The sequence below is a fragment of the Propithecus coquereli genome, unplaced genomic scaffold (genome assembly GCF_000956105.1).
Source record: "Propithecus coquereli isolate 6110/MARCELLA unplaced genomic scaffold, Pcoq_1.0 Scaffold95, whole genome shotgun sequence".
In the NCBI taxonomy this organism is placed as follows: domain Eukaryota; kingdom Metazoa; phylum Chordata; class Mammalia; order Primates; family Indriidae; genus Propithecus; species Propithecus coquereli.
Window position 1 is genome coordinate 1,131,241 of NW_012155840.1, and position 23,992 is coordinate 1,155,232.

The following is a 23,992-nucleotide window of genomic DNA, read 5'->3' on the forward strand; positions in this document are numbered from 1 at the left end:
TGCTTGAGACCCCAGAGCCAGCTATCAACAGGGAAAAAAGGGGAACTGAAAACTCCTAATCACATCTGTGCCATTTCCACCGTTAGGACAGTCAGGATCTTATCCAAATCACATGCAACAGTGAACATAGAAATAGGAAAACCAAGGCCTACCACACTGTTGACTCTACCCACCAAGACTATACATGTCTTCAGCGTTGAGAACATATTATCATGTATTTCAGTGGTGAAGAATTTTATAAAATAAAGGTAGACTCCAACTTCAGCAACATCACACTATTTAGGGCAACCACTTTACACTCAGGACAACATGAGAAACTGTAAGAGGCACTATTCTTAGGAGCATAAGAATGATACCAATGTACCTTTAAGAAAGTGACATTCAGTTACTAAGCCAAGTTGTTCTGAAACATCTTTCTTTTGCCCTTCTTTTATTTTATTGTTTCAAAAAAACTTTCAAAGACTTTTGGAGTAAATTCGGCCCATTAGCTATAGTAACCATGAAGATGTAGGACAATCGATTTGGTAAGATCGGATGGGAATTGCTTCCTTTAATACCAAAACTACTAGAGAAAAATCAGTGCTTTGCTTTTATATCTAAGTAATGCAAGCCATCAAAATGCAGCCTCCATGAAAATTGGGCAAAATTGTTTCAAATAGGGGTTGAATATGTTTGAAACGGAGAAATTTGCCAGAATCAGTTCCTATTTTGTGTATAGTTGAACTGATTGAATTACTATTTCTGCCTAGAACCACAGAAGCCCAAGAGACTGTGAGGCCAAAACCACAAACAATGGCTCTTTGTCTAAGAGGAGTGCATGGTTGAGTTTTTACACTCAAACACGTGTGATTTCAACATATAGCAGAATAATTAAGAATTCAGCTCCAGTCCAGAGCAGCTCATGCATCTGTCTATAGGCACTCAGCCCAACTCTCGATATATGAATAGAACATGCTACCACACATGAAAGTATGGAAAACCTTTTTCCTTTTCTCAGTTATTTAAAAGTGAAAATTCATTGTACCTCTGATTTGTTCCTACTCAGTTTAGAAATACACGAAGTGAACCAATTCTGCACATTTACAAGAAAATGGTGTGAAAGTCAGTGAAACTGTCATGATACACAGCATCACTACCTTGGGATCTGCTGAGGAAACCAGACAGGGGATGGTGATAGCCAGATAACACTGTTGGAGTGATTCCTTCTAGGGGCTGCACATCTGGGTTGTGCTGCTGCCAAAGAGAAAGCATGTGCTTTGATTAACTGTGGCTCAGAATTAAAATGTGGAGAAGCAGAACATGTCCTGCAACATGCTGATGGTGTACAAATGTTTAGGGTGAGATGTTGATGTTTGTGTGGTGTGTATGTGTGTATGTGTGTGTGCACCAGCACAGTTGGAAATATCTCATGTTCATGCTTTTGAACAATAGCATGTACTCCTCTATGCACAAGTTACACCATGGGCCCAGGAGGTTTAGGTACACTTCATAGGAAAAGCCCACTTTATGTGTATCAGGAGAATAATAAAATTGCAATTTGTCAAGAAAGTGTATGTCTGGAATTAAGATAGACTCATGGCTGGCTGATTAAATGATATTAAAAAATATTTTCTTTCTTCCTGAATCCATTAGTACTTGGCATTTGTAGAAGGTGAAGAAAAATGTTGTAACATTTTAATAGATTAAGGTATGCTTTGAATGTAGTAGGCATTTGATATTTATTCTCTTAATAAATGCACACTATATATGCACATTTAAATGTACAGTGATTGCACTACTTAAGAATAATAATTATTTTCCCACTAACTTTTACCTAGAAGGAGAACTGTTTAAATCACAATAAGCCTATAGTTGATCAGGATAAGCAACAAATGAGGCCCATGAATCTGACTAGTTTTGCTCATTTCTATTGCTATTTATACAGCACATATTCAACTCCAAAGACCAGGTTCTTAGTGACTGGTTAAAGCCTAGGGTAGTGCAGTCAGTTTGGGGGGATTATATACCAACAGCCTGAATGGCTAGAGTGATTCAAACCTAATTTTTTAAAAGAATTATAGATATTTGGCCAGAATTAGGCAAATAACCTTGTCACTTCTTTTATCTTAGGACATGATTCTGCCACAATATTTTATAGCTACAGTGATTCAGTGCAGCAATAGAAACTAAATGGTTGATTCTGCAAGACTTATCTTAGCTTGTTGACTGAGCATATAAACAGAAGATCCTATAAATATTCTTAGAGCCACTCCCTACCATAATATTAAGGAATAAAGAAAAATGAGATACAACGCATGCTTTTTATTCCCTTATTTATGGTTCTCGGAGAAATCAGTGTTGGTGCCTTGAAATGGTGGCAATAGAATCATAAGTTGTTTGAGTTGTAATTATCAAATTTGAGAGCTAGAAGGAAACTTGGAGGTTTCCAGTCAATTTCCCTTGTTATAGATGAGAAACTCAGGACCTAGAAAATTTACTCTTTGTTATTTCCTGGAACTAGAATCTGAAATCCAAGCCACAATTCCTGTAGCTTTGTCTCCTTTATCTGCCCCATTGACTCTTTAAGGCCAGGTATATGTTATTAAATGAAAATAAAGTTTAGTGTGTCCTTTCTGTCCAGATTGTTTGTTTATTAAACTTCCAAACTTAACTTCTATCTGATTTCTGCTTCTAAACTTTTAGCCTGGAAATTTTCCAAGTATATAAGGGAATCCCAAAGAAAGGAGCATTTCTAAGGTTATTCTTAAAATTTCGATTGGCTCCATGAAGATTTGGTGGCATGTGGACAAAAGTCACTTCTGACTTTTATCCCTTTATTATTCACTTGACCTGCTTCTCCTGAGTCCTTCATGATAGTTGAGATTCAGCCATAGCAGAGAGCCCTGCCCACACTGGGGATACAGAGGGAAGCTCTGACGGTATGTGGACCAGACACACGCTGCTGTGGAATTGGATATAGGCAATAAATAAGGGCTCTGCATGCAGTGCGACAGTGGGAACTCAGGGCATGATACAGTGTGTAGAGACCCAGCATTACCATGTGGCTTCTAAATGTGTAATGAAAAGCCACCAACCATTTGTACATCTGACTAAATCACACACACACACACACACACACACACACACACACTTGAATTTTTATTTGTTGCAAACTAGTTAGGTTATTCAAGCACACAGAAAAAAATTGAATCTTAGTAGAAGTATTCAATTTGCAATTTGCTTCTTATTTATTGCCAAAGTGAGCACAAAACCAACCACAATGAAATGGTAGAGCTCTGCCATCCTACTTTGAGAGTTGCTTTTTTGTACAAAAAGCATTTTCTGGAGTTGTTTTGAATAGGCCCTTAGACAGCACTTCAGTGTTAATGCTTCTGAGATGTGGAGGTTTACAGTGAAATAAACTAAATGTCCATGCATTTTGCTTAGTATAGAAAAAGATCTTGTATGTGTGTTTAACTAGAGAGTTGTGTTAGTGTTCAGAGTCTGTATTTTTATTTTCTGCACAGCCCAACAGGATTCTGAAGCCCGTTGGGGGCACATCTCCACCCCTGTATCACCTAAGAGGTGCTGCTGGGGGAGACTGTCACAGGGCATGATTCTGGCAGTACCTGTGGGGATGCCACCTTGCTGATCCAAGCCTGCTCTCAGATTTTCCAAAATGTCTCCAATTTTAAAAATGTACTTCGAACTGAAGAGACTCATTTCCCAGGGGTTAACTAAGGAAGTTTGTGTTTTGTCATTCCCTACTTGGAGCAACGTGAACGGCTCAGTTTCAGGTGTGGGAACGAGAGGAAATAAAAAAATGCAATAAGGACTTGCGATGGGACATCTGCAACTGGAACTGAAGATGGGACGGTTCTCACATATGCAAATTCTATTAAGGCAAGTCTGTAATCACATGAAATAAAGCGATGCTGTTATACTAAAGAACATAAACTTCTCAAGAGAATGTTTTGGTGGGAAATGTAAACAGATAGGCATAGACTTATTATCTTTATGAGTCTTGTAGAATTTAGGTTTAGATTTTCTGAGAATTTGCCATATGAGAAAGCCTAGGAGAGAATTCTAGATATTATTCTAAAAGGATCATTACACAATTTTATTTACTTTTCCCACTTATTTAAGAGGGTAATAATACTTATTCATAAAATTCTGAGAATGAGACATGCTTTCAAGAACTGACAGAGATTTCAGATGAGACTTGAAAAGGCTATTTGTAAAGGTTCAAGTTTGACCCAAAGGTCACTGGTTTGAGAATTTCATCTTTATACTGTAAGCATCTTTATCTATACAGTATTTATATCTATATGGTACATTTTATATATGTATAACATCCATATTTCTATATATGTATCTTATAAGTATCTTTCTACTTAAAAAGGTTTAGTAAAGAACTACCATTTCAAACCCTTACTATACAAAATGATGCACCCTTCCATCAGAATTTCAGAATGGAAAAGGTTTGGAAGATGTTTCTGGAATTAGAATAATCTCTGAGGAAAATTCTCAAGTTATTATAAGCAATAGGAATAAAAACTGCTAGAGAAGTATTCAATGCTCTGGTAGATGAGCCTCTGGGCTAATCAGCTAGTAAATTAATTTTATATTCCTTAATAATTAGCTTTGTTAATCTTATGCCATATTCATGGAATCACAAATAGCATTTGTTCTCGAAAAATACTCACATCAGTGAACCTAACACAGAAATAGACTCTATATTAAAATATGGCCAAATTTGTTTAAGGTGCTGGAGTGAGTGGGAGGATGTGGCAGGTCATGAGGTGTTTCATTTTCTGGAATAACATCCTATATCTGCACCGCTGCCTAAATTGACTGCCATAGACAGCAATGGCAGAGACACACCACTGGCATACTGTCTCTCTCTCACATCTGCCTTGGTCTCCAAATCACCCATTGAAATCAGTGCAGCTGGTTTTGATTAAAAACTATGGCGTTAAAAGCAATTGTAGCAGCCGGCCACTGCCAATAGTGAACTACCTTTTCCTGTAGAATAGAGAGCTAATTATTTGTCTTGAGATTTCTTCCTCTCTTCAAAGGAAATCAGTTTGATTCCTCCAAAGTTATCAAGCATAAAAGAGCCCTGCCCCCAAGTTGGGCTTGCCCTTTTTCATTTTCCTTATGTTTTTCTGAGATTTTCACTGTTGTTACTCTGGTCTTCATATCCTGTTTTTCTGTTTCCACTCAGACATGCCAATTAAAGAAAGATATGGTTTATTTAAAAAATATGGTCCTCGTACTGACTGTAAAGAGATCGCTTAAACAGGCCTGAACTCTTCATCAGGATTAGCTGAAGGTAGTAAGTAAACCCCGTGTAGAATGGTGACCTTGTAATGCCTCCAACAAGCAGGGCTGTAACGAACTCTGTAGCAACTTAGATGAAACAAACCTGCTCTTTCCCTTGAGTCTCACCAATCCTGGGCCAGGCTGTGTAATGGACATAATGCCCACTGCCAGGGGCTACAAGAATGGTCTAATGTAGTATATCCCAAAATCTGGTCCTTAAATCAACAGCATCAGCGCCACTTGTTATAAATGTGCATTCTCAAGTCCCTGACACATCTGAGGTGGCACCCAGCACTCCATGTTTTAGCAAGCACTTCAGGTGTTTTTGGAGGATGCTAGCACTTGAGAACCACTGGTCTAGTGCATCAACAGGCTTTCTGTTGATACCTGTTGGTTTAAAGCTAGTTTAACTTCACTTATGAAAAATGTAGCATCCTGTAGTATAAGAAAAGTTGGATGGACAGATAAGTCAATGGGAAGAAAGCACCAATATATCTTGATTATGTAAGAATAGTTTGATATTTAGATATTTCTTTCTCTCTCTCTCCTCTTCTCTCTCTCTCTCTCTCTCTCTCTCTCTCTCTCACACACACACACACACACACACACACACACACACACTAACACACCAGGTTATAGATACTGTACAATTCTTTCCACAAATACTTGTTGCCATACATCAGATACCATTCCAGAAATTGAGAATACTGTAGTAAACAGAATACACTAAGTCCCTGATCCCTGATGTTATTCTGCTTGTAATCTAGTAGGGGAGAAATTTAAGCCTATAAACAAATGAATACATGAGGCAGTAATAATGGGATAGGGAGTGACAGGGTAGAGACAGCGCTATTTGGATAAAGGAGTTAGGGAAGTATAGATAACTCTTGAGCCCTGTCTTATATCTTCTCAGCCCTCTTTCTTATTTTATCCTTTTCTGCAGCAGCCAGATTCATATAGGCATCATCTAACAGCACCTCAATTTAGTTGTACGTTGTATCTCCAGTCTCTGCCCCACTGAGGGTTAGCTCCTGTGGCTATCCTGGTACATGCCTGTGCTCACTTGCTTAAGCAAGAGTAACATGCCATTGGGCAACACTTGACCAATTGGAGGGGGGTGCTAGTGGATGAATACTCCCTATTTCTCATCTGGATGGACAATTCTGGGGAGCATTCTACTGGATCCCTGGAGGGAGCCAGCCAGACTGAGCTCTGGCTGCCACAACATTGATCAGATTTATAATGTACCTCAGTTTAGCTTTTTCTTCTTCCTCCTTGACTTCATTCTTGGGAGTCTATGAAGAGGTGGTACTTTGGTGAGATATCAGAAACCTGAGGGAGGAAGGTATGCAGATATCTCGAGGAAGAGTGTTCCAGGCAAAAACAAATGTCGTGAACAGGAATGTGCTTGGCGTGGTCGAGGATCAGCATGCAGGCAGCGTAGTTTGTGTGGAGTAAGCTTGGGGGAGAGAGGGCCAGTGGTACAAGAGGAAGCAGGATGCCAGCTTGTGCCGGACCTCAAAGGCTAACAGAATGACTCTGGCTTTTTCTCTGAGTGACATGAGCAGGCAATGGGGGATTTTGAATAGAGGAGATGCATGGATCTGAAAGGTGTTTTGGAAGGATCACCCTGGCTTCTCTTTTTGGAATAGACTCCAGGGGAGCCAGGGAAGAATCAGCAAAACCATTTAAGAGGTCCATGTAGTAATTCAGGCAACTTGGATCATGAATGTGGTCTTGGAGGTGATGAGCTGACAGAACTTGCCCTTGGCTTGGGTATGGGATGAAAGAGAGGAATTAAGGATGTCTCCAATGTTTTTAGTCTGAATAATTGTAACGCATGGAGTTGCCAATGAAAGTATTGAAGAGAGAATTCCTGAGCAAAATGGAGGGAACCCGACTTTAAGAAAAGGAAATGAAAAATGTTAATTAGTATTCTGGTGCATCGGTAACAATCTAACAGTTATGGCCATTGGAGAATCAGACATTATCCTTAGCCTATAAACTATGAAGGGACACTGTCCAGAATAGTAGCAATTAAACAGGCTTCCTTTTTCCCTAAGATATAGCAGATATCAACACAATGGAGGCATGTTCTCAAATAATATAGTAAGTGTTTTTGTAATGTTTATAATAACCATTTATTAAATCAATTATTCTTCATTAATTATCATAGTTAAGCCTTAAAACAACCCGAAAGTTAGGTATATTTATTCTCATTTTATAGCTGATGCAATGGGCAAGTAGCGTAGCTAAGTAACTTCACTGAAGTCTCACTGCCTGAAAAAGGACAGATCTGAGATGCAAGCCCAGGTCTTCCTTAATCAACTGATTTTTACAGTAGAGCATCAGATCTCCTGCCCTCCTTCCCATCTCTATCACAATGACTTACCAAACCTTAATCCCCGAGTCCTGCCAGCCTTTGTGAGGTTAACAGTTTCTTCTCTCTCTCTCTCCTTTTTAACACAGCTGTTTATTTCTCTTTCAAGCAATAGTGAAATGCAAGAATTTCATAGATGATACAGGGTTTCACAATATTGGAGATTTGACTCTTTCTGTTCTGTTGCTCTGGTAGTTTCTTTTTAATCTCTTTCCTTCCACCTCCTCTGCACTGCAATAGGACTTTGACTAGAACTCCTAGGTAGATTCAGCATCGGATGCAAACCTATTCCACCCTAAATACACCAGTATAGGTAATTACACAAAATGTGTTTTCTTTCACCATTTCATTTTTCCCTACCTCTAGACTCTTCTAAGATATTTTTCTCTTTTCTCATCTCAATGCATCTTTCCCTCAGAGACCTGAATACTGAAGGTAGTCATTTTTTGAGATAAATGCAAATGGCTTAAAAATGGAACAACATATACTAGTTAACATGGTTATAGAGTTATGTTTTTGACTCCAGTTCTTCCCTTTTTTTCTAATATTTGTCATATGGGTCAGTTTCCCTTAATTAGTGCTTCAAGGCCACCGCCAATATTTGCATTTCATCCAGAAGGCTCAGAATGAGTCCAGCAAGGTGCTAACCAAAGAAGTTTTCAGGGCATGCTGGATTCTAAGAGGTATCTACTCATGGGGCACCATGAATTCAGAGGGAAAAGTCAAGTTATAGTCAAGAAGAAGAACCCAAGAATGTAGTGAGCTTGTAAGCTGGAGAAAGTATAATGAGTGCTATAAGCTGGAAGGATCAGAAGAAGCACATGGGTTGGAGTGTGTAGAGTGCGTTAGGACAAGTGGGCCAGGACTAAGACTTTGTCTGATCAGAGGGTATTGAAAACCTGTTTTCATAAGATGCCAGTAGCTTGGTACAAGCATAGATTTAATGGATTAAAAGCCTAGAAACCAGACCTTCTTCTTAAGTAGGGAAGTTTAGGAACTATGATAAACTATTCATCATCCAATTAGCCAGGGTCAGCTCTGACAGCTATTTCCGTGTAAATGTCTTCACCCTGTGGGTCCATTCATTCTTGAACTGCCATCAGCATTTTCAGACATGTGCCAAGCCTATGTTTTGTATCAAATATTCTATTTGGAAGTAGAACTGGAAATAGAAAGATGAACTAGCATTGTCCTTGTTCCCAAGGAGTTTTTAATTTTGTTTGGAAATGGATGTAAAGCAAATAATGAATAGAAATGGCATGATATCACAATGCGCTGATGGGGTAGGTATGATGTTCAAAAAAAGCACAGAGTATCATGCTCCTAAGGCAGAGAGGGTCTCACAGAGAATATTGTGCTTGAGCTGATTTTGAAGCATTAGTCGGAGTTTACTGGGCAGAGGGGAGAGGAGGAGTGATGTAGGAGGAGGTTTTCTAAGCAGGGAGAACACCTGCAAATGCTGAGGAATGATGAGTTATGGTGTGCCAAGGAGACTTCAAAGAAGTTGGTATTACTCTATACTCCAGTACACATGGTGGGGGGCAGTTACCCAAAGATGAAGCTGGATAAGTTGGGACGGGGCTTATACTTTGTACTCTGGAGTTGTGATTTCATCAGGTAGATGAAAGTGAGTCCCCGGGTAATTGTCACACGAATTGAATGTTTGAGAAGTCTTTTGGGAGCGGTTGTGGACATTCAAGCTGTCCTTTTTAGTATGTATTATTACTTGGCGGAAGTGTAGGGACCAGAAATCCTTGAAAAGACGTTGTAAATACTCACAACTAAAAGCAGAGTATCTCCCTTTCTCCCAGGAACTTAGAATATTCTAGGACAAACACCTCTGAACCACCTCAGCAATAGTGCCTCTTCTCCTAGGCTCGGTTTGAGCTTATATTGTATGAAAGTACCGTGACTAATAAATTTTTTTCCTTCAAAGAAATTATTTTCAGATAATGTAAATAATTCATTTCTTTTCTGCAAGGCCCTGGCATTTTGGTGAGAAAGATCTGCCTTAAAGAAAACCCATTTATTTTTTCAGTGCTCATTTTTGACTAGTCAGAAAAATTACTTCTCTGTCTGAAGGCAGCATTCCTAAAGAAAGCCTTTTCTCCAGACATGGATCACAGTTTCTTGCCTGAAGTACCAGGGTGTCCTGTAATTCCTGTGACTATTAGTTAAGTGTTTTTCTTAAGGTGAAAGTGTTAGGTGTGTTTACCCCATTTTCCTTAGGGGAGTGTAAATATCACTCCCAATTCTTTCAAGATTGGCTTTAATTGAAGAAGAAAGTAAAGCAACACTCACTGGGGAGCAGGTTGAGTGACTATATTTCTATAAGTAGTATGTGCTTAAGAGTGGGGGCCTTTGAATCCTCCAAGGGAAAGTACTGCCTGTCGCCCTGATGCCTGAGATCAAAGATGATTTAGGCCAGAGACAGCATCTTTATGCCCTTCTGTTGCCAACGCCTTGAACTGTGCCTTGTTCATGACGGATCACAATAATGTTAACCACTCCTCAAAGGGATGGAAATTGTGGGAGATGGAGAACGGCTCTGTGACAGTTAACCCAGTGCCTCCCAAACTTGCTTGATCATAACAATCATCTGGGGCTTTTATGGCCCAGACTCTGGGGTCCCATCCCAGACCCCTAGATGAATTAGGATCTCCGGGGCAAAGGGCCTGAGACTCTGTATAGATGGCAAGTGTCTCAAGTGACTCTTAAAATCAGACCAGTTTGGGAAAGCAGGCTTAATGCTTCTTTACTCTGTGTAAGGTATAAATTCCTAGGGATGAATGGGAGCAGATATAACAGGGTTCAAACATAGAAACAATATTTTTAATTGAAAATTTGCTATAATCCCCCTTGTGACTCAGAGTGTGGTCCAAGGACCAGCAGCATCAACCTCGCCTAGGAGCTTGTTAGAAATGCAGAGGTGCTCTTCACACCTACTGAATTATTATCTTCGTGTCAACCAATCCCCAGAGATTTTTGCACATGAAAATTTGAGGACCATTGATCTAAAGCAGGAGTCAGCTAATTATGGCCAGTGGGCTAAATCTGGCTCTTTTTTTTTTAATAAAGAATGTTTTATTGGAATATAATCACATTCATTTATTTATACATTGTCTATGGCTGATTTCATACTACAACAGAAGAACTGAGTAGTTGCTTCAGAGACTATATGGTCTACAGAGCCTCAAATATTTGCTATTCTACTCTTTGTTTACAGAATCAGTTTTTCAACCTCTAATCTAGAGCACATGGAATGCTTAAGAGTTTACAAATAATACTATATAATATAATATAATATAAATTGCAATAACAATTTATTTCAAACATAACTTTTTATTAAATTTCACAAATTCCATTTTCCACCCTGATCATTGTTCCTGAGTATGAAGTGTGAATGCTCATTGAGATGAGACATTATTTTTTATAAAATAATACATGACTATATTACATCTTTCTCAAACACTTTAATCAATCGTCCACTGCCAATGAAATCTAATTCATAACGTGGAATTTAAAACTTTCCTGTATCTGGGCCCAGCTTTCAACCTCCTCTGCCATTAGCCTCTCTGGCATACCATACCTCTTGTTAAACCATATTTCTATCTCTTTTTAGAATGTAAATAGTTGTCTACCATCTTTTTGCTGTTCAAAATCTAGGCAAATAATTCTTCATCCATAAAGCCTTCCTGTTTTTCTCTCATAATATTGGATGTATACTACTAGTATTGGACTCCGTGGTCCAATAGTTATTTTGTATCTACCTTATCTCCTCCAGTAAACTAGACATGTTTTAAAAGCTGGAATTTTATTTTGAGAGTTTGTAACTTCAAATGAGCCAAATATATATGCATATATATATATAGATGATGCATTGTGGATATTTATAATTGAATACAATTCCTTGTATATCAGTAGTGACTGGATCCCACCCAGCCTCCTGTGAATGGGGTCAAGAGCCAAGAAAGGAAAGTCCCAGGAGCCAGGTGAAATAGACAAGCATAGTCCTTAAGGCAAATGTAGCAGACGCTGCTGGTGTTTGCCCATATCCTTGCAGAAAACTCCAGATTGTCTGGAGCACCATGGGACAGGGGATGGTGAATAAATACCCCAGCTTTCTTACTCCTTGGTGGGATAATTCTGAGTGGAGTTCCCTACAGTCTTTCACAGGGAACCCAGCAGCATGGAGCCCAGTGGCACAGAGCTGTAACCCAAACATTAAAGACCTTGTATTGGTTGCTCTCCCCTTCCTGTCTTTCCTCCAGCTTCCTCACAATACTTCTTGGGTTCAATTTTATTATAAATTGCTTACATCCAAATCCTCGTCTCAAGATCTGCTTTTAGGATAACCCAGACTGTGGGAGGGGGACAGCCTCTAAGGTGGCGCCCAAGGGTCTCCACTTCCTGGTACTCATGTTCTTGTACAATCCCTTCCACTTAAATATAAACATGACTTGATGACCTGCTTCTAATGAATAGAATATGGCAAAGTGAAGATATGTCACTTCTAAGTTTAGGTTATAAAAAGACAGTGGCTTCTGTCTTGGAAGCTCTCTGTGATTCTCTTTTGGATGGTTCACACTAGGGAAAGCCAGCTGCTGTGTTGCAGAGAAGCTCAAGTAAGTGGGCACCAATCTTCCGAGGCTGTGTAGAAGCAGAACTTTTTCCATTTGAGCCTTGATGTGACCTCACCCCAGTCAATGCCTTAATTGCAGTCTGGTGGGAGACCCTGAACCAGTCACTCAGCTGAGCCTCTTCTGGGTTCCTAACCCACAATGACTATGAGATAAAAAGCATCTGCTGTTTTCAGCTGCTGAGTTATTATTATATAGCAATGGATAATGAGCATACAAACTAATTGTGTAGATCAGTGTTATTGGGGTTTCAGTTGAAAGACTCTTTCCCCGACTCTTTATCAGATTAAGTCCTCATGCTTTGTGTACCCAGAGCACCTCATATATCTTCCTTAACACTTAATACTCTTGTGTTCTCTTGTTTAAAATTTACCTTCCTAAGTAGACTGTGAGCTTCATGAGAATTGTTTCCATCCTTTCACCCTCTATTTACAGTGGCCCTAAGAATTATTATTAAATGAGTAAAGGCATGAGTGAGGTTGGTTTTGTAGGTAATTAGTAGAAACTCAACCATTTTTTAAATTAACACTGAAGTCTGGAAATGGATCTTCAGGTCCAGCTGAATCCTAAAGCTCAAATGATGCAAGAATTCTTCCTTACTCTCTTCCCCTCTCTCTATCATTTTGTCTTTTTCTCTTTTGCTGTCACTTTGCCTTTCTCTTCCTTCTCTCCTTCCCTCCATCCTTTAGATATGCTCTGCTTTATAGGCTTCATTTCCAAGCAGACTCTCCCTAGAAAAATGCCTTCTGGCATATCAGACTGGAATCCTCACAGTAGAACAAACCCAACAGAAAGAAACATCTTAGAAACTTAGAAAATGCCATGGGATTGAATCTTTCTGGATTAACCTGGGCCATAAAGCCATCTATGGACCAATCACTATGGCCAGGAGAAGGTAACACACAAACCAGCCAGACCCCGGTCCAAGATCCATCTCTGGAGTATAGAGAATGGGCTGCTCACCCAACCCATATGGACTGAGTGAGTGACAACCCAAAAGATGCTAAGCAGAAAACAAAACAAATATGCAAAACAAACAAAAAGGAAACAAATGAAAACAACTAGATATTCCCATATAGTGGGGGAATCAGAAATACGATTGAGAAAATCCAAGATCATAGTTAGAAGAAAAAAATATCTAGGACAAGATGCTAACAAATGAATTGGAGCAGTTGTAAAGAAGAGGGTAGAATTGTGAGGATTATCAGGTATGATCATGACTGGAGAATATGTACAGAGAGAATGTGTCAGGATTCCTTCCCCACACCTCCACCCCTACGCCTGCCTCTCTTACCCTACATACATTCTTGGGTTTAATCCATACCACAGGAGGAGGATTAAAGGAACTGTTCAGGGATAGGCAAAAAGGGTTATTTGAATGTAGACTTTCTTTATATTGAGTATAATATGTCTTTCCCCAGAACTTACCCTTTCACAAAACCCACGTGTACAATCACTGCTGTTATCTGTGAAAATTGGCACAAAAATAATTTATTTTCAATTTCTCCTTAACTAAGCAACTAATATAAACCATAAGAGTTAGGAATGATATCAATCCAGACACACCCTAACACTAGATGCAAAACAAAAGTTGCAGAATAAACATTTGGGACTGTATATGTCAGCGACTCTTCCAGGTCCCACAAAAAAGCATTAACTTGAAGAGTTATTCAATTTGAAATTAGCAGATGTTGAGCATCTGCATGCTATTCACACTCTTATTATCCTGGACATAATTAGCTTATGTTAATCTGAGAATCATCACTCTGACAAGGCAGTTGCAGAGGGAAGATGGTGGATACCACTGACAAGACAGTCTGATGGCCTCTTTGGGGTAACATAAAAAAATGGGAATAATAAGAAGCAATTTGTGCTTCCTGTATTTCTGCGTAGTCCCTTCAAGAGTGCATTTTGACTGTCTGCCTGCAGAAATCCTGGTTCTTCTCATCCTTTCCTCAACAACATTTTCTTCAGTCTCCTCCTTGGTCTAATCTAACATAGGTTTCTCAACCACAGCACAACTGACATTTTGGACCACTTAATTTTTTGTCATAGGGCACTGTTCTGTTCATTGTAGGATGTTTACCAACATCCTTGGCCTCTCCCTACTAGATACCAGTAGCGTCCCCAGGTGTCTACTGGTTGATATGCCTCTGGTTGAGAACTGCTGGCAAATACTACATACTTTTCTGAGGTGTTAGAATTCATTCCTGTGGCTTTAACCACCATCCTTGCTGATGGTTCCTATATTTGTATCTTTGTTCCAGTACCTCTCCAACAGGACCTCTCTATCTGACTGCTCCTCTCACACCCACGATTGAACATATCTACAAATGAACTTTCTTCTTTCCCTAAATCTGCTCCTCCTTCCCCTCAGTTACAGGTGACACTCCCCCTTCATTCTTCCAAACTAGAAATCTCTGAGTTATCCTCTAATCCTCCTGAAAATATACTTTTAGGAGCAAAGCCAGTTTTTGTGGCATCCAAAACTTACAAAATTTGAGGGAACTTCTTTTAAAAGATTACAAGTTCATAAACTAGATTCAGGAATTTGGAAGGGGCTAGTGCAAATGAAGGGACTTGAAGCCTAAATTTTTAGTTTCACAGTGAATCTACCTCTGTATTTATTATCTTAATACAAAAGAAGATTATTTACTCATATAAAGCATTTTCATTCAGAAAAAAAGATCAGTAGTCTTCAATCAAAATGGGAAAACTTACGTCTAATAAAGATCAACTTTTACACAATGTCTACTTTGTGTCAGGGACATTATGTGTTTTTTCTCATTTAATTTTCTGTGCTGCTTTTGAGGAAGGAATTAACATACTATTCGACAGCAGGACCCCAGAGGCTAAATAGCCTTAGCCTGATTTACAGTTCTAGCGTTTACCATGCGATTGCACAAATCACTTAGCCAGTTGGCATGTTGGGTTTCCTTGTCTATAAAATACCTACTTCATTGAGTTGTCATGGAGATTAAATTAGTTATTGTGTATAAAGCACTCAGAACAGTGCCTGGATCATAAGAAGTACATTATAAATGTTACCTATTATTATTTTGCTGATAAGAAAACTAAGGCTCAGAAATTAAATAAGCAACCCAAGGTCATATAGTTAAAACTGGGAGAAAAATAGAAAATTGAACAGGAAAGCTCAGGCTTTTTCCTCTATACCAGATCTGCAGAGGAGCCTTCATGAGTTGGGGGAGAATTAAATATGTTGCTACTGGTTCAACTGTTTGCAAATTCCTATACTAACATGCAGAGATTAGACTGTGAGAGGGGAAAAAACTTAGAAGCTAGATGCCAATAGGTTTGTTTTTAATAAAAATAGTTTGAAATTAGGAATAAATATAATAAGAGAATTAAAATACTTATACTTTGAAAACTTTAAAACCTTCTTGAAAAAAATTAAGACATAAATAAATGAAAAGACATTTCGTGTTCGTAGATTGGAAGACAAATTGTTAAGATGACAATATTCTCTAAATTGGTCCACAGATTCAGTGCATTCCCTATCAAAATCCCTGCTGTCTTCTTCACAGAAATTGACAAACCTATTCTAAAATTCATGTGGATATGGAAGAAATCCAGAATAACCAAAACAATCTTGAAAGAGAAGAATAAAGTTGAAAGACTCATACTTCTCAATTTCAATACTTACTGTAAATCTACAGTAATCTTGACTGTGTGTTACTTGCACAAGGAAAATCATATAGATAAGTGGAATAGAATTGGAAGTCCAGAAATAACTCTTCAAAGAGAAATTTTCAGTCCATTCACACTCAAACATATGGTTCCAAAGCTCAATAGCCTATCCAAAGATGTCCCATGTAGCTGTATATATATTTTTTCTTGAAGACTTTAGTTCTTACATTTTTCACAGTCCTTGCTATGAAAAAACCTCCTTTTCTAGAAATAATTCACTTTATTTTTAATTTTTATCTTGGGATTTTTAAAAACTTGTACAAATATAAGCTGAAATGTATAACAATCTATCAAGGATCCATTATCTAACTTTTAAAATTAACTACTCACGACCAATCTGTGTCATTTATTCTTCCACCCGTTTACCTGCATCCCTATATTATTTTGAAGCAAATCCTAGACATCATCTCATTCCATCCATGAATATTTCTATATGTAGTTCCAAAAGATAAGAACTTTTGAACAAAAAACCATAACTACAACATCTTAACACCTAAAAATTAGCAATCATTCCTTAAAATTATCCAGTGTTCAAATGATTTGCTTATTGTTGTCTTATAGTCTGCTTCAATCAAAATCCAAATAGGGTCCACATGTTGTGATTAGTTGATCTGTCTCTTAAATCACTTTTAATGTGGGTTATCTCCATTTTATTTTTCTTTGCAAGCAATCTGAAACATTGTTTATCCTTTAGAATTTCCTCCCTGTGTGGCTACTGTTGATTGCAAACCCATATTGTTGTTTACCACGTGTGCCCATCCTATATATTTCTTGTCACTTGGTATTTGAATCCAGAGCCGTGAGTCTCAACAGGGGGTAACTTTGTCCTCTCCCCCTCCCCTCCATGGGACATTTGGCAATGCCCGAAGACGTTTTTGGTTTTCATAACACAGGGATGATATTAGCATCTAGTGGGTAAAAGCCAGAGATGCTGCTAAACATGTGAGAATGTTGTGGGGACACTCGCACAACAGAGAATTATCTGGCCAAAAATGTCAATAGCGTTGAGCTTGAGAAACCCTGATCTTGAGACTTGATGAGACTCAGGCTCACATTTTGGAGCAAGACTGCTACAGTGGTGTTGAGTATTTACTTTCAGTTGTCAGTGATGTAAGGAGCTATTGACAGTCACCACCTAGAAGCCCTAATTCATTAGGGGTAAGATTCTAATTGTATCATTCTTTTTTCATTTGTTAGCTGAAAAACTTCTGTAAAGAGCAATTTCCCCTCATCTACTCTTTGGTTACCCAGAAACATGATTGAAAGTATTAAAGTCTATTGAATATGTAGCAAATGAGTAAGATTCAGCTAGCATGCCTGCATATGTTTTCTTTTCAAAGCACTTAGACTGAGATCCAGAGTAAGTGGAATGATGTAGACAATGACAAGATTAATTGGTTTAGAATACACAAACCTTTCCTTTTTAGTCTTACTAGACAATCTATTAGAGGATTTCTACTGAGACTTTTTTCCCTCAATAATGTTAGCTGTATTTAAAGTTAATGAGCTTTTTCAATTAAAGCCACAGATATTTAGCCTTTGGATAGCATTTGGATGAATCAGGGTGTATCTAATTACACTTGGTAAATTCTTAAGAGGCTGCGAAGATTCTTTATTCAGAACAAGCACATTTTAAGTCAGAGTCACGTAGTAGACATGGTTCCAACCTGTATGCAAATCACCTTTGTGAAAGGAACCTCCAGATGTGGCTGAGGCTTTGAGAAATGCACACAATAGAAAGCCTAAAAATTTTTCTTTTTAATAAAAATCTGTCAATTCTAGAACTAGAAGGCAAAATGGACATATTCTATGATATGAATGTCCACATAGCAATTATGGAGCATTCGTCAGGAGGACTCTAGTTCCCTGACTTATTTATGAGCCTAACTTCAGGCATAGTCAGAATCAAGATGTCCAAATAAAGTCAGGAATTTGTTCCAGAATGATTTTTCAATGGTCTGGGTAGGGTCAAGTTTCCATTCTTGAGTCTGTCAGCATGGCTAGGATGAGTGAATACTATGATTGACCAGGCCTGGGGCTTGTGGTCCCTTCTAGAGCCCTGGGATAGCTGTAGTTCCACCAGAACCATGTGGACTGAGATGGGAAGAAGATGGTTCCTAAACTGAGGTGCTTCAAGCAGTCAGGTAAAATAGGTGTCCACTGTGCTTAGGTTTCGTGGTTTTTCAACTCTTAAGTCTCTACCATTTCTTTCCTACCAAGTATCTTGCTGCATTTTGTCTTTAGTATCTCTTTTATTCAGAGAACCAGCAAAAAGGTACTCAGTAAGGTTATTAGTTGTTTCCTGAAGATTTTAGTATTTTAGCTTGCCAGTTATTTCCTGCACATAATTTTAGTAAATTAGCCTTCAGGCAATGACAGTTGTTGAAATTACAATGGTGCAATTTTTTTCTGAGAATTTAAGTTAATGATTGGATCTCTCTTTTAAGAAGGTTGATTAATTTCAATAATTCCAGCATATCATTCAGGACACTGGGGGAAAATCTTTATGTGTTCGTGTGTGTGCATATGTGTTTCATTAAATATTGGAGGATAAATTTAAACTTCCTCTCTACCTAAAGTTAACTACAGGAAATTCTTGAATTTTGTACTTTATCAATGTTATTTTAATAGTAGAGATATTAGAGAAGATATTTCTAGCAGCAAAAATGGAAATAGAAAACAAAGAAGTTTGAAGCATTTACTAAAGAGAAAAAAAGGACATTTTAGGATTATAACGTATTTTGCATAACACCAATAGCCATTAACTAAACATTTACTGGCGATAGAAATCAGGTCTCATGTGATAAGAAAATTTTACATGAAGATAACTTTTTCTAAAGTTACAGGTTAATTAGTGATTGGTGATTATGTATGATACTACTTGTGAAAACCTGTCATACTTGTATTAGTATTCCTTCCTTTGAAAAGATCTGGAAAAACTGGAGAATGATGTTTCAGTTAAAGTTCTTGGAACATTACTCCTTCATGCTATTCTTCAAGCCATGCACACACAAGCATATAACTCTGAGATACTGCAAGATTAAATCAAGTGAGGACAAAATTAGCTGGGAGCAATGGTTGTCAATTTGTTGTGCATTCAAAGCTTTTTATTTTTAATTAACTCTGTAATGTGCCCCTATGTCCAATAGAGGAAGTATTAAAATACATATCCTAGAGTGTATGGGAATTAAATTGATTTCATGTACTAAATGCAGAAGAGCATGTAAAGTAAAATAGCATATTTAAATGCCTAAGATAATACTTTACTCAATTTATTGAGTAGGCACTAAATAGATGATAGCTATTATTATTGTCATATTAAAAATATATAAATAAGAATATACATTAGTTTTTAAATATCTCCAAAAAGGGATATCCCATAATTTATCAAGTAATAAACTACTAGGTTATTTGATCTTCACTTTTGCTAACTTTTCCATTGGGTTGAAATTCCTGATTCTTTAATTTCTTTTGTTTCCTTGGGGTGATGATGAATAGCTGGTTAATATATAATTTTAATGGCAGAACCCCTCATACCTGTATGGACCATTAATTGATCATCCTCTAAGTGTTCTGGAATAAGCATTTTTCATAAATATTATTTTTGAATCTTATTTTCTCAAACTTCTTGTTTTCCTATATACCTCTTTGACTGAAAAGTCATAGTAAAGTCCAGGACGATTTACCCATAGCTCAGTGTACTGAGATGATTTTTTTTCAGTGTTCCTCACTGTACTGCCATCTCTCTGTCTCCTAATTGGAGGAGAATGCCATGACACACTTGTAGGAAAATGCAAGTATAAGATGCATGTTCTAGTAGATGCTGTTGTGTAGTCCAGGGATCCCCCAGTGAGAGTGGAGCTGCTCATTCTCCCTGGCTTCTGGGACTGATGGCTGTTAATGGCTCCCAGCTGAGCAATCCCCAGGCTTGGCTCTCTATTGAAAGGGAGTAGTTAAAGATTATCCTCCCTCTCCCAGGGTAATGCATATCCAATCACTGGTTGGGCAGGGCTATAATTGCCTCATTTTGGGACATCTCTGGAAGACGATCATGCCTTCAGAACTCCTGTGGGATCTGCTCAAGTCTCTAATGGAACTGCACCAAAGTTCAACTTCTCCCTCTTCCGGGTCCTGCTTCCCTTACTTCCTTACATGTGCTGTTACCCAAGAGTGTTCCTCAATAAACATCTTGCATGTGAATCTCCATCTTAGAGTCTGCTTCCCACAGCTCCCAACTGCCAACAGTTGGTGCCAGGAATGATCCTTAGAAGCAGATGCAAAGGAGATTTTGGAGTTGGATCTGTATCTGGCTGGCTGGCAATGAGGACCCCGTTGCTGGTGATAGGTGCTATGTTGATAGCCCCGGGATATGGTAGCAGTAGAATTTTTAAAGATTTACCAGCAATGAACTGGGGGGAATACTGTGGAAGAAAATGCACTGGCTGTTGCAACATCACTGGTGTTTGACAAGTTAGGTATGTGTGGGGACAGGAGAGGTAGTTCTTATAAGAGCTAAGAAATTGAATAGCTGTTGCTTGGGCAATCAATGCATTGGAAAAACATATGATACATGCCTGTGGGTGGTTAGGTACCAATCTATGGCTAAATGTGAAAACCACAGGGCTTCTTTGGCAGTGTGTAAAGAGACTCATCTCCTACAGCTGGAAGACAGAAGAAGCTGAAAATAAGGCCCAGTTACTTCACTGGCCTTTTTCTTATATGTTTCCCCAAGAAAAGAGACTGACCAAAATCCTGGAAAAGCTGATCCCAAATGGAGCTAATTTATTATGTGTAACAAAGGACTTAACTGATTTAAGGGGTGGAGGGGACTACAGTACATGCTGTGCTGCATAACCCCTTTAAGGATTAAGACCTTCCTTCTCAGCCACCAGGAGTGTTCCTGCTGATGGTTCCCAGCTGAGGCCCTTCTCAGGCATTGTCCTAAGCTAGCAGGGACTGCTTCACCCAAGTTTACCTCTTCCCAGGGGGAAGTTTAATTCAATAACTGGTCCCTGCAGGTGTAGAAAGACAAGTTATGTGGCTGTCAAACAAACAAGAAGATAAAAACAAAACCAAAATCTCACCCATGGGTTAGGTATTGAAGGGTATTATCTGTTGGACGACTATCTTGGAAAAGATTACATCATACTATTCTGTTCTGTTTTGGATGCCAGAATTTAATAGGGGCATAAACACACAATGAAGGTATACAAGCATAATCCACACCAGAGATTTTCAAAAAATGATTTTAAAGTAATAGAACTCTTTTTTTTTCAGATCAATTTATTTTTTCCCCAGAATACTCACATATAAAAAGGCTGAGAATGGAGTTGCTCTACTTGAAGGATTCCTCTTTCCCCTCTTTGAAGTAGTTCATAATTTGTGTAGTAGGGACCCTTCTTCTCCTCTTTTGCTCCCTTAAAGTGACTTCTGGAACAAGTTGGAGGGGCCCCTAGGTCTCTTCAGAACAATACTTTCAAATCATTTCTCAAAATAACTACATGATAAGGATGTTATAGAGGTGATTTAAACATTGGATGGGATGTTCAAATTGATTTCTTGGTTTTTCTAGACTTAAATTCTGTACTGTTCATTATATCTTCTACATACCAAATCCTTTCTTAGCAACTCTTTGGCAATCCCTTTAATCTTTTAGCATCTTGGAATAACTAAATTTTTGTTTTCGATTACATCTTCATTTCAGCAAATCTGATGATCTACTAATCAAAGTTGCTACCCATCACTCTGTTCACTTTGAATCACCAACAGATATTACACATATCCATAGCAGTCACTGATGAAAATGTGATATTAATTTCTGTTAAAGATCATCTCATTTTTTGTAAATTATGAGTCTGGGTGCAGAGAGGTTAAATAACTTATTTGTCCCATAATCAAATTGAAGAGCTGGGCTAGAATATAGGTCTTTATTCTCTTAGTCCCTTTCATACACATAATACTTCAGTAGTTGTTATTATAAGTTTTGCAACTTGGGTGACCATCTTGTTCTGCCATTTCCTTCTTTTTCTCTTCATCCTCCTTTTCTTTCTCCTCTATCTTTCTTCCCTCTCCACTCTCCTTGCTCTTTCTCCTTTCCTTCTTTCTCCTTTTCTGTCCTTCTCCTCCCTCAGACAAGACTCAATTGATAGCACTCCGTGCACGCAGGAATATCTCGAAGCAAACCTTCCAGGCTCCTCTTTTTTTTGGACAAAAGGAGTGAGAGAATTTTTTTATGTAATCAAAACCAAGCCCTTTCTCCTATATTAAGACTCTGGAAAATGAGTGGACATACTTGTATGTGATATTAAGAGATTTGAGGATGCAGGAGAAACAGTTAAATTAATGCCTTTCTCCTGCAATTTAAGGGAAGAGTATAGATCTGTTTGGCTACAATCAAGGCCTAAGGTTGTAAATTCCTAAAATCTCTTTTCTGTGAGGGTAAAGACAGATGAAAGTGTAACAAAATAGAAACCAAAAGACTATGCCTGGACTGAGTAAAGATGGGGAGAAGAAGGAGGAACATTCAGGAAAGAACTAGTTCTGATCCAGTCTTATACCCTAAGAACGGACTGAGTATGTGTGTGAACAGTTAAGTGCACAAGCACATTTGGGGGCTCAGGCTACTAATGAATGCATTCTCTTAAGTGAGCATGACCTTAGGGAATAGAATTCTATTGCAGAACTTGTGCCTGGAAAGGGGCTCCAAACCGGCCTCCATGGTAAGGACCAGAGCAGGGGGAATGCTGCATATCCTGAGAACAGTCCTTACCTCCCTGCTACCTAGACATCCCATTGGTCTCTGGTAGTTGGCAATTTCCAATCAGCTCTGCTCCAGAAGCAGCACTAGTTCCCATAGCCTGCTTTTTCCGCTGGAGAAAATTTGGCTACATGGTTTACAGGGAACTTTCCCCCAAGGGAGTGACAATTCCACTGTAGCCCCTTTCTCCACCAGCATTGGCTCATGAGGCAATTGACACTAGAAACATTCACTGCTCCGCTACTCTGGGGCATCTTCATATCCTGTATGAATAGCTGAGTGAGATAATGAAAATAATTGGAGACCAAGGGTCCTCTCCATTTTGCTGGAGAGTCCCCATGGTCAAGTGTTACTGGAGAGTAAACATCACCTTGGCCCCTTTAAAACTTTGCTGGAACTGACTTCCCATCGGGTATTTTCCTTTGGACATGGCCAGAAAGAACCGTATCATATTCTGCAGTTAGCAACCTTCGGTCACAAGCATCGCATGGAGAGATGACTCAACTGGACCAGACTCCTCCCATCTCTGTCACTGGAAAGCATATGGAAATCTCTGGTAATACGATGAGAGGGGGTTGAGAACTTGGTGGACTAGCCTAAACTCTATGACATACTTGGCCAGAGGGACCTGACAAGGGTATGTGAATTGCATCTTAAACCATAAGACAAGCCACTTTAGCTAGGCTTGCATTCTACTTCTTCACTTACTTATACATTCTAGACATTTCCCATATTGCTACATGGTTTTTTAATATTTGTTTACTGAATCTTTTTCATAATTATGATTTGATTGTAGCATAATGATTCCCTTAAGAGGATGTGCAATAATTTGTTAAACATTCATTGATTGCTGGACATTTAGGTTTTTTCCAATGTTTCATGATTATAAATAATGTCGCAAAGACATGCCCATTGCTTCTTTTCTTATTTTACATCATTTCCTTAGTGCTCATTCCCAGGAGTGAGATTACTGAGTCAAGTGTAAACATTTCAGTTAAACAAATCCAAGTGGAAGAACACATTCTATATGCTTGAAAGGTAAACCATGAATTTGGAAAATACCAATTGACTGGGGCTGAGTCTTTGCACCATTTGCTCTAATTTAAAATGAAGGTAAACCTTTCTCTTTTAATCTTATGACTTAGCATCAACCACACAGGCACTACCAACAGGCTGAGCAAACAGACTCTAACTGCAGGCCTG